Raw genomic sequence first — 18,700 nt, 5'->3', positions numbered from 1 at the left:
CAGTATTCCACTTCAACAGCAGATTATACATTCTCGACAGTATCTTAGCATTGGGTTCTAACAATTCTGTTTCCAACTTTGATTTTTCCACCTGGAAACCAATTTTTGCTGTCCAAATAGTAGGCCTCTCTTACTTGAAAATAATGTAACCAGTCTCGCACCTTATCCTTAAGTTTCTCATAACTTTGCAATTTCACTTTATCTCCCTCCTGCTCCAAAATTTCCCAATATTTTGGCCAGTTAGATTCCATGTTAAGCTTTTTCAGGGCCTTTGCTTCCATAGGTGAGAGCCACCTAGGGGTTTTATTTTCCAATAAATCTTTATATTTCATCCACACATTAAACAATGCTTTCCTGACAATATGGTTTTTAAATGCTTTATACACTTTAGCCTTACCGTACCACAAATATGCATGCCACCCCAAAACATTATCATATCCTTCCAAGTCTAAAATGTCCGTGTTTTCAAGAAGTAGCCACTCCTTCAACCAGCAAAAAGCTGCTGCTTCATAATATAACTTAAAGTCCGGCAGGGCAAACCCCCCTCTTTCCTTTGCATCAGTAAGAATTTTGTATTTTATTCTGGGCTTTTTGCCCTGCCAGACAAATCTAGAAATTTCTTTTTGCCACTTCTCAAAACAGTCCATTTTGTCAATGATTTGTAACGTCTGAAACAAAAACAACATTCTTGGCAATACATTCATTTTGATAACAGCAATTCTACCCAGTAAGGAAAGTTTCAAGTTTGTCCAAATTTCAAGATCTTTTTTCACTTCTGACCAACACTTCTCATAATTATCTTTAAATAAATTTACATTCTTCGAAGTCAAGTTCACCCCTAGGTATTTCACTTTTTTCACCAATGTTAAACCTGTTTCTTCCTGAAACCTTTCCTTCTCTACTGTTGTCAAATTTTTCTCTAAAACCATAGTTTTAGATTTATTCAATTTGAAACCTGCCACCTGACCAAATTCTTGTATTATTTCCAAAGCTCTTTTAGAACTAGGGATTGGCTCCTGTAATGTCAGTACTAGGTCATCTGCGAAGGCTTTAAGTTTGTAGTGTTTAACTCCGACCTGTATACCCTGGATCTGTTGGTCCCTTCTAATCATGTTCAATAAGACCTCCAGGACTGAGATGAAAAGCAAAGGGGAAATTGGGCAGCCTTGTCGTGTCCCTTTCTCTATCTTAACTTCTTCTGTAACTGCATTATTCACTATTAATTTTGCCTTTTGTTCTGAGTAAATCGCACCTATACCGTTTCCAAACCTTTCTCCAACCCCCATCCCTTGAAGATTTTTCCTCATAAAATTCCAAGAAATATATCAAAACAGCTTTTGTGTTTATATTAACTTGTAGCTTTTCCAAAATGTCAATTAAATTTCTCGTATTATTTGACAGTTGCCTGCCTGGGAGAAAGCCAGCTTGGTCTTTATGAATCATTGTTGCTAAGACTTTTTTCAATCTTCTAGCCAAAATATCAGCAAAAATTTTGTAATCCACATTAAGTAGGGATATGGGGCGGTAGTTCTTGAGTTGTGTCTTTTCTGTCTCATTTTTCGGTATAAGCGTGATGTAAGCTTCTTTCCACAACTCCGGCGCTCTTTTCCCTTCCATAATTTCATTGCAAACCTCCATTAGAGGTTGAATTAAGTAGTCTTTCATGTCTTTGTAGTATTTGGAGGTTAACCCATTGACTGCCCCATATTTTTAAGGCAATATCACGCTACCAAAACATCTTAGATGTTAGAAATCTGCCCACTCACGAAAGTCTCCAAGTACCCCCTCTTTCCACTTTTGCAGGCAAAAATAGTGCCCTGAAAGTTTTTAGGACAGCTCTAAAACAAACAAACAAACAAACAAACAAACAAACAAACAAACAAAGACAAGCCTGCCCCGTCCCTGATCACATTACACAAACTCCCAAATTACATGGGACCATGAAGCTGTGGAAACAGGGATCTTCAATGCCGTGTACTTTAGTTAGGTTAGCTATCTGGGAGAATTAGTAATTGCCAGCTTCTTCCTAGATTTGCACGTTCATTCTCACTGCACCTGTTGAGTGAAGCTAGAGGAATCTCATAGTTCCAAGGCATGTATGGAGTGCCAGCTGAACCATGCTCCTCTGTATTTGGAAATGCAGCCAGGATCTATTTTAGTGGGGGCTGGCTTTATGTTAGGGCGGCCGGAACCGAGTTATCTGTGATGCAACTGGTCACTTAGTTAAGAATTTTTGTTTTTTTTTACTTCATTTGGTGGTGGAGAGTGGGGGGGGAGTAGTTGCTCCCTCTGCACCCCTATGACTATGCCCATGAACGCAGCAGCATATTGATGCCTCACACCATTATCATGGTTATGATTATTGAAAAAGCTTTTGTTTTTAAGCTCAAGAACTGCAGGTAAGTGGCTTTGCAATGCCAGTGTCAAAATGCCTCTCTTCCCTCACCAGCCACCCTGTACTTTCATGAACCCCCTATGGCATTCTAACTATGTTGACCTGTAATAGCATGGAGACTTCAGGGCTCTATTTCTTCCAAATATTGCCCATTATACAAATGCTTCATATAGCTATTGCTAATAGGCACTGGCATAGTGTGCTGCACGTAACCTTGTAAAGGTGTGGTACTGAGTCAGCTCCACATTTTCCAAACAGCTTCCTCGACCTATCTCTGTATATATTTTCATTTGCACGTGGCTATCATGGACATCACATTTGCACCAGCCCCTCCAAGACATTTGTTCTGCTTCTGCTTCTGCTGCCAAGATGTGCTATGAGATCAGAATCAAATTCTGAAGTGGAGTCATCCTTGCAGTGCAGATCAGCGTGGGCAGGAAAGGTCATTGTGCTCTTCCTTTGGGATAAATCTGCGGTGAGGTGAGGGAAGAGGAAGACTGCTTATGTTCCCTTGACCAAGATTCATATCTTCGGCAGCTTTTGAAAAACAGGACTTAATTAGATATTTGTGTAATACAGAGGATAAGGCCTATCAACTGCTATTAGCCATGACTGCTAAATGAATCCTTGTTTGGGAAACAGACTTCTAAGCCAGAAGAAACCGGAATAAAGAAGTTATAGCTAGATTGAAATTTAATGAGCTTAGGTTACAAGAGGGTAGGCTTTGGTTAAACAGGTTCAGGGTTCTTGTATTAATTCACAAGGCCCTTAATTTGTTTTTAAGAGATCTCAGGATATCTCAGGGACCTCTGGATTCCTTATAACCTTGCCTGATCATTTGTTAGTGCCCCCTCCATGGCTTGTGATGCATGGTTCATTTCCACATGGAGTATTCTGGGCCCAATTTTGTAGAACCCTCTTCTAGTTCAGGTCAGACAGGCCCCCTCCCTGCTGAATTTCTGGTGCTTAGTGAAGACTGTTTTGTTAATTCCAGCAACTTTTTAATTGAAGTCTGATAGGCATTTGGCACGGAACTGTCTTCATGTCACATGGAGCTACCACTGAGGCCAGCATTACAGGAGTTGTAGTAGCTCTGGATTTCTTATGTAGAGCAGGCACTTAGACTAGAGGGGCCTACAAGACCCTCTCCAACTCTTCTAATCTGTGACTAGAAGACCACACAGTAGTAGCCTTTGGCAAAGGCCAAGGAGATGGCAGAGATATTGAAACCTCACTCACCGATGCTAAAGGTTGGTGTTCCAATTGCTAGACTTAGCCTTTTCTGGCAGAAATTCAATGTATGTAACTGCTCCCAGCATGGCACAGCAGTGGTGGGAGAAAATAAGTTACCTGTTCCATGACTGTTATGAAACTGTTAAAGACACAGTATTCCCAAACCTGGCAGGCCACCTCCCGTTTTCAGATTTTTCCAGATGCTGCCCACAGCTGTAGTTTGCAATATGAATCCTACTTTTAAAAAAAATGAAACCTAGATGCTAAGTTGTATTCCAGAAATGAAGGTGTGAAATGCCCACAGCTTTGAATATGTTTATATCTCCTGCTGGTCAAAAAATGCTTCCGGATTCCCTTCAAGCTTTATTAAGTCAAAATGTAACAGGTTGGTTCAAACTAAACAATGCTGTTTCCTCTAGGAAACATTGCCTAATGATTACTCTTGAGCATCCTCCCTTCTTTTCTATTTTAAACTTGCATGTTGGGGGTGGCCGCTTAAAATGAAATGTTCATGTTCTCTATGGGTGGTCAGAAAACAGGAGACGACTTCCAGCATTATAAAGATGCAAGTTTGTTTTTGCATGGAATCTTCAAAGGCTTCCAGACTTCCTTGCATGATGATACAGTCAGGAAGTTGCGTGGGAGGAATTTTCTGAAGCTGTTTTCTATAATGGGAAACGTACAGCGACCATCCCCCCCCTTTTTAGCTGCTTTGCTTTGTCCCAGAAACCTTTTGATTTTTGCATTAGTTGCCCTCGGTGTTTCTAGGTGTGCACTGTATGAATTTAATTTGGCTATGTGGAAATACAAATGCTGCATTCATGATTCAAACCGTTAATAAGATTCTCAGGCTGGGCAACTTCAGCGGTCGTACCTTGAGGTGCCTCGTTCTGGGACTTACTCCAGGCCATATGTTTAGCAGATTTCTATTTCCTGCATCTGATGCATAGAATGAAGGTTAAAATTACAGTCTCTAGCTGTACAACTTAAGTACAAGTGCTCGCAATTTCTCTCGGGAAGTCTTGGGAGAGCTTATTTAGTCTGGCATAAGTGATAAGGCCGCTGTCATCTGAACTGGTTTCGACAGCAGCATGTTCAAATGCGTTTTGGATAAATATGGTGCACTTATGTATTAACTTACAGCTTGTTTGTTTGTTTATTGTCTCCCCCTGCACCCTGCACTTTTCACTGCAAAAGGCTCCCAGAGTGGTTTAGGGAAGATAAATAAAAAAACACAAGATGGTCCCTGTATGCAGGCTTGCAATCTAAAAGACACGACAGCAAAGAAAAACGTGGTGGGGAGGAAGGAGGCAAGGAAGCAAACTCAGGTGCCAGTTCTTAAAGTTAAAAAGTTCTTATAATGCCCAGTTGGGGTGGAAACAGTTGAGGGAGAAAATAAGCAAAAAACAAAGCAAAACCCAGCTGTCTCGGGAGAATAAATAAAGTGGGCCTTTCACTCTCATCTCTTCTGCCGCCGCAGCTAGATATCATGACTGCTAGATGACAGCTGAGAGAGAGGAGGAGCCAAATGGAGTTTCTCTCAGCTGAGCTGTGAGTTGTAGTCTAAAACTTGGTGAGGGCTATCACATGTCAAGGGTTCACAGGGAGTCGTGCTGACGTCTGCCCCAAACTACTGTTTGGTGGCTGTTGACAGATGAGGGCTAATGAACTGTAGATGAATTGGAACATAGCCGCTTCTGATCATCACCCTTCAGGCTATGGTGTCTTGGGGTGGATTTACTCAAAGTAGACCCACCGAAATGCATGAACATGACTAAATTAGGGCCATTAATTTCAGTGGGTCTATGCTGAGGAAATCTTAGTTGAGTGCCACCCTTTATTGCTGTTTCTGAGCAGGTGCAATTTGCTCAGTCGCTGGTGTGTTTTTTATCACCTATATGTGATACGATCACGGCACCCAGGAATAACATGGCACCAGCAGCCCATGATTCTATAATCCCTGGGATTTTTGAGTGTGACGCACAAGGGAGTGGTGCTGGAGACTGCGTGGTAGCTGCAGCTAGCATAGCTATAGAACTATTGAAATTCTGGGTTTAATTAAAGAGGCTGCTCTTGACCCCTTTACAGCCCATGATAGCCCTGTGACTTGCAATAACTCAGGGAACATATCTTTTTCTTAGATGTAACCCCTGCTGTCCACTATGAGGGCTGTTCTCATGGCTGCCCTGGTTCTGTGAGCCCACCTTCCTCAAATGCCAGCTACAGTTACATTTTAGGCAATACGAGAACATCTCATATGAATAGTCTCACAAAAACCTACATACCACTTCCTCCATTTTTTTAAAAAAATATTTAATATAAGTTCAGTTTCCCCTTTATTGCAAGGAAGCTCGCATCGATTTGGCTAATTGGGATGCTGCTCAGTCAATTACATGGGAAAAATAAAATGTGTTTAGTTTTCTTGGCAATATGCACTCCTGTTATCTATTTAATAAGCATCTGGGGCTCTTCTAATTGTAACTGGAGATTGCCTTGCGTGTTCCATGCAAACCAGCTTCCCATGACCTCTTTTTTGCTTGCTGTCAGCACCACCGGCTCTTCAGGCCTTTCCAGATAACTCATTTTCATTGCAATAAATATGCAGTTGTTCTTAATTTGTTGCACGAGAGCCAAGCACCATCCCTCAAGTAGCATTTCTGTTGCAAGGAGATTTCATCCGGCACTCAAAATGCAATATTTTGTGCCACAGGAAATGTAATTAGGTAGCATAGCCATTGCCATCACGGCTGTATTTTATATGGCTGAACAAGTGTTATGCAGATGTATTGGGTGTGGTCTCTCACCCATTTCCCCCATTCCTGTGCCCATGATGTTTAGTGATTCTGCTATAATAGTCCCTAATATACCAAAATATCTGTTTTAGATACTGAGTGCATGAACTCCCATTGTGTATAGGAATCATAGAATCATAGAACTAGAATATAGCATAACTTTTTCCTAAATAAATAAATAAATATCAGGAAAGTTCCAACACCCTGCCATCTCATCATGAACATTTTCTCTTTCTTTTATTTTAATTGTTTGAAAGCTGTGCCCCTCTCCTCACCATAACTGAATTTGAATTATAACAGGGGATGTATAAGTTGGAGATAACAAACTAGGCTATATGCCTGGGTAGTTAAGTAGTGCTGATGGTAATGCTTGGACTGGAGATAGGAAGGACAGTGGCAGAGGAAGGGAAACAGTCCCATGTTGATATGGCTGATTTGAACTGGCAATTGGCTGATGCAGATCAGGAGCAAGGAACCTGTGCCCATAGTCCTGCAGACGTGTAGGTATTCCATTGGATCGCACACGAGCTAATCGGGATCCCAGACACATGCAGCCCATGCTAAATGGGTGGGCATCAAGGGGGTGGGGCAAAGGTAGAAGGCCTTGATTCCATGCACGCACCCCCACATTGCATAGTATGTTATACACAATTCATCCACTTGTGGCAAGGGAGGGACTCAGTGGTAACACTCATGCTTTGAATGAAAACAGTCCCAGGTGCAATACTGGCAGTACATCCAGTTTCACTTGTGAGTCGAGAAAGGGGTTCAAATCACCTGCCATGTTTTCCTTTTTGGCACAGTTCAACTGAGAAGGCCTTCCATTTTCTTATGCTGCTCCCATTCGTTTTCAATATGCATCTGCTGGAGAAATTCCTATTAAATTGTGTCTTTTGACTATTTTAAAGCAAAGGTGTTTGTTCTGTAAGCAGGGATGGACAAATATGCCTTTTTCCAGTCTGTGACATTTTCGCATGTTATTACCACAATTCTATTCCATTCCATTCAGTATTAATCCTCTCTCTCTCAACTGCCCCCTCCTAAATAGTGTTCAAATTGTGTTGGATCTTAACTCAGAGCCAGTGTGGTGTAGTGGTTAAGAGCAGTAGATTCGTAATCTGGGGAACTGGGTTCGCGTCTCCGCTCTTCCACATGCAGCTGCTGGTGACCTTGGGCCAGTCACGCTTCTCTGAAGTCTCTCAGCCCCACTCACCTCACAGAGTGTTTGTTGTGGGGGAGGAAGGGAAAGGAGAATGTTAGCCGCTTTGAGACTCCTTCGGGTAGTGATAAAGCGGGATATCAAATCCAAACTCTTCTCTCTTCTTCTTCTCCTAGCCTTTTGAGAACAGAGTGGCTCCTCCTGTCCACGGAAGGCTTTTGGTGCAGTGAAAAATCCCACTGGTTGAACTGGGGAGAATGCAATTTTTGCACATTTCTTCCTCACCCGCCTGCAGCTCTCACCATCCATTTGTTGACTATCGTGGACAAAATGTTAAGCCACAAAATCAAGCTCAAGGATCCTGCTGTGATCGGTATGCTGGAGTGACCAAATTTCTCAGAAATCGGCAACACCTACCATTTGTTTCACACCTGCAAAACATTTGTTTCATTATGTCCTTTTATTAGGTGCCCCATGGCCTGTGTAGGAATTGCTGGCCTTCTGTGAAACAAATTCTATAGATCCGAGGCCATGTAAAGAAAAAGCAGCTATTTTGCCTTATATTATTTTACTTGTTTCTGTGATATTTCAAGGGTGGGTTTTATAATTGCTCCTTTTACAGAAAAGACAAAAAGGAAATGCAGTTCTTGTAGGAACAAAAAAATGGACATTTCCAACAAGTAGTTCTCCAGTACTGATCTGAAGATTTGCTTACATGTAGCAGACATGAGGGCTGGTTTGGTCTACTAGTCTTTTTTGCTTTTATGGAGACACCAACCGCCTACCAGCATATTGCCATCAACAGGGTGTCAGTAAACTGGTAGGATGAGTGTGCTGTTATGTGGGCTCTTCGCTCCTGGAAACGAGACATATGGATGAATGTGCTGTTTCCTCTCATTCTGTTTTGTGTTCTATTCTAGGTTATTAATAATATGGAAGCCTTCATAATGAAGAGATTTCACCAAAGCCCTTTGGCTCTAGGGGACATTGAAAAACATATACACATGGTATAGCATTGCTTTGCTTTTTTTTGTAGAACCCCACCCTACTGACTTTGTTTTTTTTTTTTTTAAATAATTTTTATTGATTTTACAACATAAACAAAAAACAAATAAACATAACACGACTTCCCCAAACCTCCCCTTCCCTGCATCCATATTTTAAAAATTTTTAGCAATTCTTCATCCCATTTTTATATTTAATTCTCTTTAAAAAAATTCTATTTTATAAATTTCAATTTATAGCTGTAATTCTTTGTATCCAATCCCTTGACATCTTAACATTCCGAAATTTTACAACAATTTTTAAGATAGATTTTAAATTTTTTCCAGTCCTCCTCCACTGTCTCTTTCCTCTGGTCACGAATTCTGCCGGTCATCTCTGCCAGTCCCATAAATTCAGTCACCTTGGTCTGCCATTCTTCCAGAGTAGGTAATTCTTTAGTCTTCCAATACTTCGCCAAAAGGATTCTTGCTGCTGTTGTTGCATAACACCCTACTGACTTTGAAATCACTTACTTTTCTTGTGGTCTTAAGAAGATTTGATCTCCACGTACCTCTTATGAAGTACTTGTTAGCACAGCATTTAAGGCTTAACTCGGGAATTGTGAACTTGTGGTCTTTCAGGTGGCGATTGACTCCAATTCCAATCAGCCTCAGCCAGCATGGCCAATGGTCTGGGATGCTGGGAATTCAGTTAGTGTGCAATTACGTTGATGGAAACCTTGAGAGAGTTCTTTGCTCTGCAGGGCCACTGTAATGGGAATTGGGGTTGCTTGTGCGTAAGCCGCAACTGCTCCAGACTGCGTTGTCCGGGTCAGCCTTTCCCTGGCTGGACAGCCCTTACTCCGTGGCTGTCCTAGTCACTGGCAGAATCCGTCAGTGGGCGTTTCCTGAACTTCTTCCAACATAAAAGTTCTTTGACACCAAGTCTCCGCCTAGCCTCCCTGCGCGGAAGCTTTCTGCGCAGAGTGGGCGTCCCTAGCGGAGGTCCGGTCCTCTCCCCACTGGTCTCGGTGGAAGAGTCTCGGAGCCCTCCCTCCGAAGCCCTCTCAGACTCCCCTTTCTTCCTGGCGTCACGCTGATTTCCTTCCCCAGAGGAAGTGCTCTCTCTCCCCCTGCTGGTTCCCTCTCCTGCGTCATTGCGGAGCCTTACCTCCACTCTTGGCTCTGATGGCAGTTCCCTGACAGCCACCCACTGATGTGTTAAAATACAAACAAAACAAAATAGTTACATCATTAGGGGGTTCATGGCATAAGGGAGGGAAACACGTGGTTCACATGTGGACTGCTCATATTCAATCCTTGCGAACGTCAGCTAAAAGGGTCAGATAACAACAGTACTGTACAGATACTGCACCTTGCGACCTTGAAGAGCTGCGGGCGGCAAGTCAGAGTAGATGATACTGCGTTAGATGAACAAGTAGTCTGATCTAGTATAAATCAGCTTTTGATGTTCAGGGAATTGTTTTCAGGGAAATGTATTACTTCCATTTAACCTACACCCCCCAATGGTTTATAAGCAGCTCAAATGAACAGGAAGCTGTACCTCTCTTTTGGGGTTCTCTCCCTGATCTCCCTAAGAGCTGATTACATAGCAGCATACAATAAAGAATTTACATTGGAATGGCTGTTTTGTATTATATCGCTGTAGCATAAATATTCCTTGTAGTAGTGGAAAGTGATCTTTAAGGCAATCTGATGGTATTAGAGGACAGTGCAGTGGGTTTTAAAAAACAAACAATGGTTAAAAGCATGAAACTAACAGTTCCCTTCCCCACTTTGGTTCAAGAAAGGGAGGACACTTCTTTCTGTTGGAAAACAGTAAATCAAATACCCTTAAGAGGGATTTGGGGAATTGACGTGCTTTGCACAAATTCTTCTGAAACATTAACATGTGTGGTTTGTGTGTGTACAGTTAAATGCTTTTTAGGGTGGAAGTTTTTCTAAGTAGGGCTGTGTTGCTCTCTGTTTAGAATGAAAGAGACAGCTGCAGGTATCCATAAGAACTAACTCTATCACAGTGACAGAATGAAAAAAACATTCCTACATGTGTTACAGATTGCTTAGAACTTGGATAAGACCACTGGAAAAATGATTTTGCACTGCAGTCCAAGATAATCTGTGGCATGCATAACACAAGTATATGTGTGCCTAAGGAGGACAAGTTATTTTAGAGAGCATTTAACTGGGCTTCTTAACAGGAAGGCCCTCCTTGATCTCCTAGCTACTTCCTTGGTCCACTTTGGCAAACAGATCAAACGAGAAACTATCGAATCATTCTCCAATGGCTGGTGTTTGTGCAGAGAGGAATTGATTTGCAACTGAAGCAAGGAGCTATCCAACCCTCTGTGGCCACTTTGAAATGCAGCTGGGCTACCTGCTTGTCACCAGTCAAACACATGGTATCATATGACATCACATTGAAAGTTCAAGCTGGGGTGGCAAAGGAATCAGATGCCCAAAGGCCTGTTTTTATTTCTACCACAATATTTTCAATTTTATGAAGGCAGATTTTGGAGCAGGCCAGTAGTAGATGGAACCTTCAGTGCGTACTTGGAACTATGCTTTGGTTGAATTTGTTGTAGAAAGATAACCAGTATGTGAGGAACTGGAGTGCAAAGCTTAATTTCCAACATGGATACCTTGCAGGTATACTAGATGCTAACTCTTCATTTCCAACATGCTAATCTTCTCTGTATCGTCCCAATTTTAGTATATGTGCTGCTGATGCGAGCATGTTGGAAATTTAAAGAAGTAGAAGGCACCTTTCTTCATATGTGGTGGACATTGAAAAAAGTTAAAGTATATTGGGTATATTGGAGCGGAATTTTTTGTTGAGTATATTGAAAATAATTGTGCACAGTTAAAAACTCTGGCAGTATTAAAGTAATTCAACAGTATAACATATTTTGAACTGATGTAAGATGGGAAAATCTAATTGGATGGATATATTAAAATATGCAGGAATGGTGGATAAGTTAAATGAACCTTGGAAGGGGAGGGAGGGAGAGAAGTCAATGAACACATGGTATAATAAAAGATGTTTAATTTGAAATGTAAAATTTGAAATTTGAATAAAAAATATTATTTAAAGAAAATATGCTAACTCTTCAATAATCAAGGAGAATAACAGCATCCTGAAGAAACTGGATCCCACGTCAGTTTATTGCTCTAAGAAAGAGGAATCTCGGTTATCTTTTATTTTGTCATTGTTTTGTAGAACTAACTTGATGGCTGTATTACACTACTTCAGACAAAATTTAAGCCCAAGACACCACTGTGTCAGAAAACTTCTGATACAACAATGTGAATTTCCAATGGAAATGATAGGAGAGAAAAGCCTTGAGGAAAACCATATGTTCACATTTTAACATGAATAAGTCATCTCCACTGTAAAATGTAACCATAATTTGGAACCCTTCCCAGGAGAATTGATGTCGCTTCCCTTTTCCTGTCTTCAGTGTAAATGATGAGAATCATTTTGCTTTGCTTAGGTTGTAGGAGCAAGCCTTTTAATCTGTCGGTCTTCATCCCTCCCCCGGCATACATTTCAATATAAGTATATATATTTTTCATTCCCCCCCCAGAACAGGTGGGAAGGCTCCATTCTGCTTGTTAATTATTCTTTTAATTTCTTTTATGGCTTAGTCTAAGTATCTGAGGGCTGCAAATAAGTTTGTAGAGTGTAAAATGGAATGTTGGACATCAGTCTTGTTGCAAGCTACTCGCCCAAGCCAGATAACAATTCCTTCTAGGTAAAGTAGCACATTGGGTCCAATATTCCAGCTGTCCTGTGACATGGGATTGTGTCTCTTGTGACCTGGTAAAAGTTAAGAGCAAGTGCGTTTGGGGTGTTCCTGTAGAAGGCTGTATTGTTCCACCATTATCAGAATGCAGTTGTACCCTGTCAACAGGTACACTTGAACAAAATTTGTGGTTACAATCTCCATGACGAGCAATATTTTCTGATGACATCGACCTAATATTGCTGATGACTAAATGTGAAAGAAAAGGAGCTTAAAAGTCACGGTTGAAACTGAGAAGCATACTTAAGGAAATAGTTTAGTAACACTATCAATTTGGCTGGTGTTTACTGCATTGCTTTAGGATGTAATATATGACAGCCCTCATGTTATAATTCCCCCCTTCTGCGTTGGTGTGATGTGGCTCTGTTCTTTTCTTTTAAACAGGGTTTGTCCCAGATACCATTCCATTATCACAGGAGAGGCGTGGTTGCTGGTAAACATCTTGCAGGTAGGAAATCGTCTATGAACCTTCTAGGATGTTCACTTCTGGGATTCCCCCAGCGTTTTAGCTAGAGCTGCTTCACATTTTGTACGAATCTTTTTCCATTGGCATACTCAAAGCATGTATACAGAGAGTTGAAAAATCCACATAAGCAATAATTACACTTTGATTGTCTACCCACATGCAAGTTGTTAACTATTAACTACTGTGTAGGAGTTTTGTAACATGGGGTGCTCATTTTCATAAATTTAGGTCAGAAAACTTCTTAAAGATGCTTTGGAAATATGGAACAATATGGAAAAATCATCCAGAAAACAGTTTTAATACAGGATCTTCTACAGGATCTTCATGAATTCCTTCTCCTTTCCTCCCTGAGTTATAAAGGGTGTTTGTTAAATATTAAAAATACAGCCTAATAAGACCTGCAATGCTGTCCTAGGGTTCTTTTGAGCAATTCACCCGTTCTCTGAGGAACACATCAAAGGCCCTTTATGAACAGTTGTTCACCCCATGCATGTCTCTCTCTCTCACCCACCCACCCACCCACCCACCCTGTGAGAACTCTATGTGGTTGTCCACATTTCTGTCCTTAAAACCCTTTTGTGTGAAAAACTCAGACATTGTGTGTGTGTGTGTGTGTGTGTGTGTGTGTGTGTGTGTGTGTGTGTAACAGATTCTAGCATAATACTTCCACAACTTCTAAATGCGGTAGCAGGAAAGATCAAGTGGATGACTCATTCTCAGATTGGATTGTAATTTTAGCTAAGAAAAACACATTCATGATGTTCCAACAGCTAACGCTTGTTGCAGGGATGTTCTCTTGACGAGGGCTATCATCAATCCTTGCCGAACCTCTTTCATACTGCAAGATCTGTTACTGAGAAAAGCAGGGGTTGAAAGAGATGGTGCATATTACAAAGACATAAAACATTCCAGGAGTTGACTTGCAAAAAAGCAGAGCCAGCTGGTGGCAGAGGACAGTAAATTCAGTGTTATGTTGATCCTGCTTTGTTGGCAGACAACATCTGGGCAGCAAAGTTCACACAGCTGGATAAATGTTGCACCCTGTAGTTTCTTTTTTCCACTTGGACTGAAATGGAGGTGTTGGGCATATAATCTGACCTGAACACGAGGCCAAGATGGTGCTGTGCAACAGTATTTCCATTCTGTCTGTATCTGTCCTCGTTTCTCCTCATCTCTGCCTCCTCGTTGAAACAGAGAATGCCGAGACAACTTGGTGCTTCAGATAAACAAGATATATAAAGCAGATGATGTAATGAACACCCTGCATTATTGTACATAACAATTGATCCGAATGTGGAATTTTGTAGACACACTTCCTTCTGGAAGAACGATTTGGAGAGCAAGCCGTAATCTTCCAGTGGCTCTTTGTTTTATTTCTCCATATATTTACAAATAAATGTATTTATACCTTGTATACCTGGTCCAAAAGCCAGACCACCCAAATTGAAATATGAACATAGAGCAGTGTCAGGCCAGGTGTCTCTCTTTAGACTGAGCCTGTGTCTTGTTCTACTCATACCACTTTTGCTGTATGCTTTTGCATGCTCATCTCAATGTATCTTCAACTGCTGCTGCTGTTAAGTGTTGCCTTGGTCCCATAGCCATATTATATGGAGGAGTGGTAGCCTTCTGGCTACAGAAGATTGGGAAACACCATTCTAATGGACAGATGAGATCAGCCCAATCTGGTGCCTTCCAGATGTTTTGGAATGGAACAGATGGGAGTTAGAGTCCCAAACATCCTGTGGACACCAGAATTGGGAAGTGTCCCAGAAATAGACATCATGAATGAATGTAATCAGAGAGAGAGAGAGAGAGAGAGAGAGAGAGAGAGAGGGAGGGAAGGAGACTCTGGGCCAAATTTAGTGAAATTGTTCCATTAGTGGGAGCCAGCACAAGAGCTCCTGCTAGAGCAACAGGGCTTTCCCCCCTCACTCTTTTACACAGAATGATCAGTAGCAAGATACTTACATGTGCATATGCACAAAAGGGGCACAAATCCATAATTTTGCAAGCTATCTAAATCAATGTGTAAATTAGGAACTTCCGTGAGAAATTACAGTGTGGTCTATTTTTGTGTTTGAGGATATATCTTCCAAGCAATGTAGAATCCTGATTATTGCACACCTCACAAAAAATTGTTTGCATAGAATTGTAGAGTTGGTAGGGACTCTTGAGAGCCATCTAGTCTTTCCCCCTGCAATGCAGGAATCTCAACTAAATCATGTGTATAGAATCATAGAATTGTAATGCTGCTCTTCTGTGACTGGTGTCCAAAGGGCAGAATCCTCTAGCTCAGTGTTCCCCAACCTTGGGCCTCCAGCTGTTTTTGGACTACAACTCCCATCATCCCTCGCTAGCAAGACCAGTGGTCAAGGATGATGGGAATTGTAGTCCAAAAACAGCTGGAGGCCCAAGGTTGGGGAACACTGCTCTAGCTTCTCAAAGCGCATACTCCAAAACCACTATTGAAGACTGGACAGTCTTCTAGAATAGCATGTGATGCACCTGAAAAGGAGATCAGGACTCCCAATGCGCCTTCGGAAGCTATTTTCACATAGGCACTCTTTGGATAACAGCTTTTTTTTAATGTAGAAGAAACAAAAATGTTTCCCATTGCGCCATGTTGTGTCCCTGTCCTAGTCTTAATAAAGATTTTTAATGCTGTAATCTTGAAAGCTTTTAATAATTTGTACAGATTTATCATGGTCCTTTCCCAGGCAAATGGAAGTTTGTTCATTTCTTTTTCACATTCATTCATAAATACAATATTGTAGAGTACTTCCTACACCTCAGATGTGGGAGAGTTGGCATTATGTGATAGTTGATAGCTGTAGGTTGGCAAAAAGACAGCATTTTCCCTTCATCTTTTTCCTGCTTTCTAAATATGCCTGTTCACACTGCTGCCAGAGTCTTCTGTAGACCTCATAGTCAGCTAACAGGCTCATGTAGGTCTCAAAATGAAGACAGCTGGGCCAGATCATGCCAATTGCTATTCCCTTTCCCAGAGCCAGCCCACTTGTTGCTTCCCACTCTGAAAACATTGAGAGAGTTTGTCATCCTCAGTAGTGGAAAAAACATATGGTGTTATGAGCAATGACGATATCAACAAAGGAACTTTTCATTTAAGAGCAACGGGGATAGATATGCAATCTGAATTATTCATAAAGGGGGAAAATGGAATAGCAATTGAGATTACTAAATCTTACGGGGTTTATTAATTAACTATATTCAGCTGCTTATACTTTTGCACTTTCCCTTTCAACTGAAAAGTATCCACTTATTTTGGGCTTAATACGCACAGGTGAAACAAAAAGTGGAAAGAACCGAAATCGTTTGTACTTTTATATGCAAATATTCTGCCATGATAAATAGTGTAGTGGTAAATTTGGAGGTATAGGTGAGCATAATGGCATAACCCATAACCATATTTCCAGGGCCACCAACAGATGGGTAGGAGGAGTCAGATTTACGTGGGGAAGGGGGCAAGGCCAGCAGACTCTTACCTTTATTTTTTAAAAGTGAGTACATTGGACATCTCTGAAGAAAGTTAGGGCACAAAACATGAAGGTAGCTCTCATGCTTTGGTACTCAGCAGGCAGCACAATTCCTAAGGACACTTAATCACTTAAACACATGGGTGTCCATAGCTGGGTCTAAGTGGGGGACAAAGCTTCATAATTATGCAGGATAACCTCTACCTTGAATTTTGTGCACTTACAATATGATGCTTTTTGTTCAAAGGAGCCATGGAAACCGGTGCAAACATATGGCTAGATAATAAAGGAAGACAAATGGGTTTAATTTTTGCAGCTGTCATTTCCCAACTTCGCATAAGTAGGAGTGTGGTACCAGTCACCACTTGTGGCACTGCTGCCCAATCCTTGCTATGGTCTGATGTCATAGATCACCCACTCATGCATATAAACAACGTTGTCTAAAAATATATTGGTTTATATTTTTAAGGATACAGAAAATACATTGTGTTTGAAAAAATGTTGAATGCATTTTTAAAAGATAAAAAGGGGATTGCAGATAGCATGTGTTAGGGATTGAAATGTATTTGAACCCCTGGGACACTGTATGACTAACTACATGCTTCATCTATATTTAAGCAACTACGTGTTATCTTGCTATCCAGTTATATTCTTATTCTCATTTCTCTCTTCCACAATCAGCTTTTAATGCCCTGAATGTTATATACCAAATATGGTGGGGTGTTTTTTTGTTTTTTAAGAAGATAAATGGTGACCCATAAAATGGAACATTATTGTGTCAGGTAAAATATATAGGCTACAACACCCGAGTTACTGTCATGTATCATATTTGTTATTGGTATAAATACACTCCATTCCTTTATGGCTGGAATAACTGCAGGGTCACCATGCTTTAGCTAGCGAACATTAATGCAGTTCTCTTAGACCTCATGTGCAGGTGTTGACAGATCTTTGTTTTTCTTATGGCTTCTTCTAACAATTCAAAATTAAAGGAAACGAGAGAGTTCTGAATTTGATCTCTTTAGCATTAATGGAGGAATGTACAAATGAGCCATCTGCAATGAATGCTGCAAGAATCTCTCTCCCTCCCCCCCCCTCTCTCTCTGTGTGTGTGTGTGTGTGTGTGGCGCAAGATAATTAGTTTTGAGAAGATTTGTGCAGCATTATGGCAAGATGGAGGAAAAATGGAAGATGTGCTATTATATATCAGTGTCTTGGAAAGACTGATATGAACAGCTGAGACCACACTGTGTGCACCAATGCTGATAAGTAATGTGCTTGCCTGATATGGGGACTGACTTGAGCTGCAAGATAGCTAGGCTCAGCATGAAAAACTAATATATATTTAGCTTTCCAGTTGCTTAAAAATGGTGTGTGTGTGTGTGTGTGTGTGTGTGTCTGTATGTGAACATTGTTTTGATTTCATAATCTGATGGGACTGAAGTGCAAAGATAATTGGACATCAAGGCAGAATGAGGGAAATGGATAGTTTGAACGGAAGCAAACATTAAACGAACCCTGATTAAAACAGAAAAGGGGAGCTGTTTGCCTCCATTGTCTTGACTAGTGTCCACTGCCGTTTTATCATGTAAGGGACCCTCACACCGTGTTTGCTGACATTCCATCACTAGCTGTCGCTCCACTGTATCCACTGCAAAGAGTGTTAAGTAAATGGAAGTGATAACTCCTCACAAGAGAGCTATCAACAAGTGAGGAATTTCATCTGTTCGTAGGATATGGAATTCTATCTCTGGAACTAGACCACCCTTGGATAGGCAAGATTGTATTCAATTGAAACGATGTTGGTGGTGTGGCTGAATCTCTGCTCTGTTTCTCGGTTCAGACAGCCATGAGATTAGGCCTGTTTCAAGCTGCCTTGTTTTCACGGTTGTGCTCCTTCTTCTGATCCTGATCATTAAGAGCTTAGGTTTCTTCTTGAAATATTAGTATTTGCTGTCACTACACCTTTCCTCCAGTTTGCCCCACCCCGCAAATCAAGCAACCAGCTTATCCTTTAGATTCCAGAATGCTTGAATAGTATTTCCATCTCAAATACCGGTTTCAGTAGTATACTTGTTACACTTGGCTTATTTTAATTGACACACTTCTTTGTGTACTTCTGGTCAAAGGAATGTGCTAGTAAGTTGGCAAAAGGAAAATGAATGATGGCACATTCCAGAATACCAGTCACGTTTGCAGCAAGAAAAAGAAGCACTGTCTGGGCTAAGGAATCTCAAAGGCTATGGTTACAATAGTGGATATAGTGGTAATACACCTAAATAAGAATCACAGAATCATCGAAGTTTAGAGTTGGAAGGGACCCTAAGGATCATCTAGTCCAACACTCTGCA

General features: G+C 41.0%; 1 protein-coding gene across 10 annotated transcripts in view; it reads left to right on the top strand.

Moving 5' to 3' along the window:
- LOC309348353 (uncharacterized protein) overlaps positions 1-18,700 on the top strand; it is a 336,443-nt gene that overhangs the window by 51,188 nt on the left and 266,555 nt on the right. For 9 of the 10 annotated variants that reach the window (XR_014159340.1, XR_014159341.1, XR_014159342.1 and 6 more), the window contains one exon: positions 12,771-12,834. The exons of the other annotated variant lie outside the window; for it this stretch is intronic. The gene's annotated coding sequence lies outside the window, so the exon portion shown is untranslated. The remainder of the gene's footprint in view (positions 1-12,770; positions 12,835-18,700) is intronic. 10 annotated transcript variants of the gene reach the window in all.

This window comes from Podarcis erhardii (assembly GCF_964252035.2).
Source record: "Podarcis erhardii genome assembly, chromosome: 8".
Taxonomy (NCBI): Eukaryota; Metazoa; Chordata; class Lepidosauria; order Squamata; family Lacertidae; genus Podarcis; species Podarcis erhardii.
This window is presented reverse-complemented; position numbering and strand designations above follow the sequence as displayed.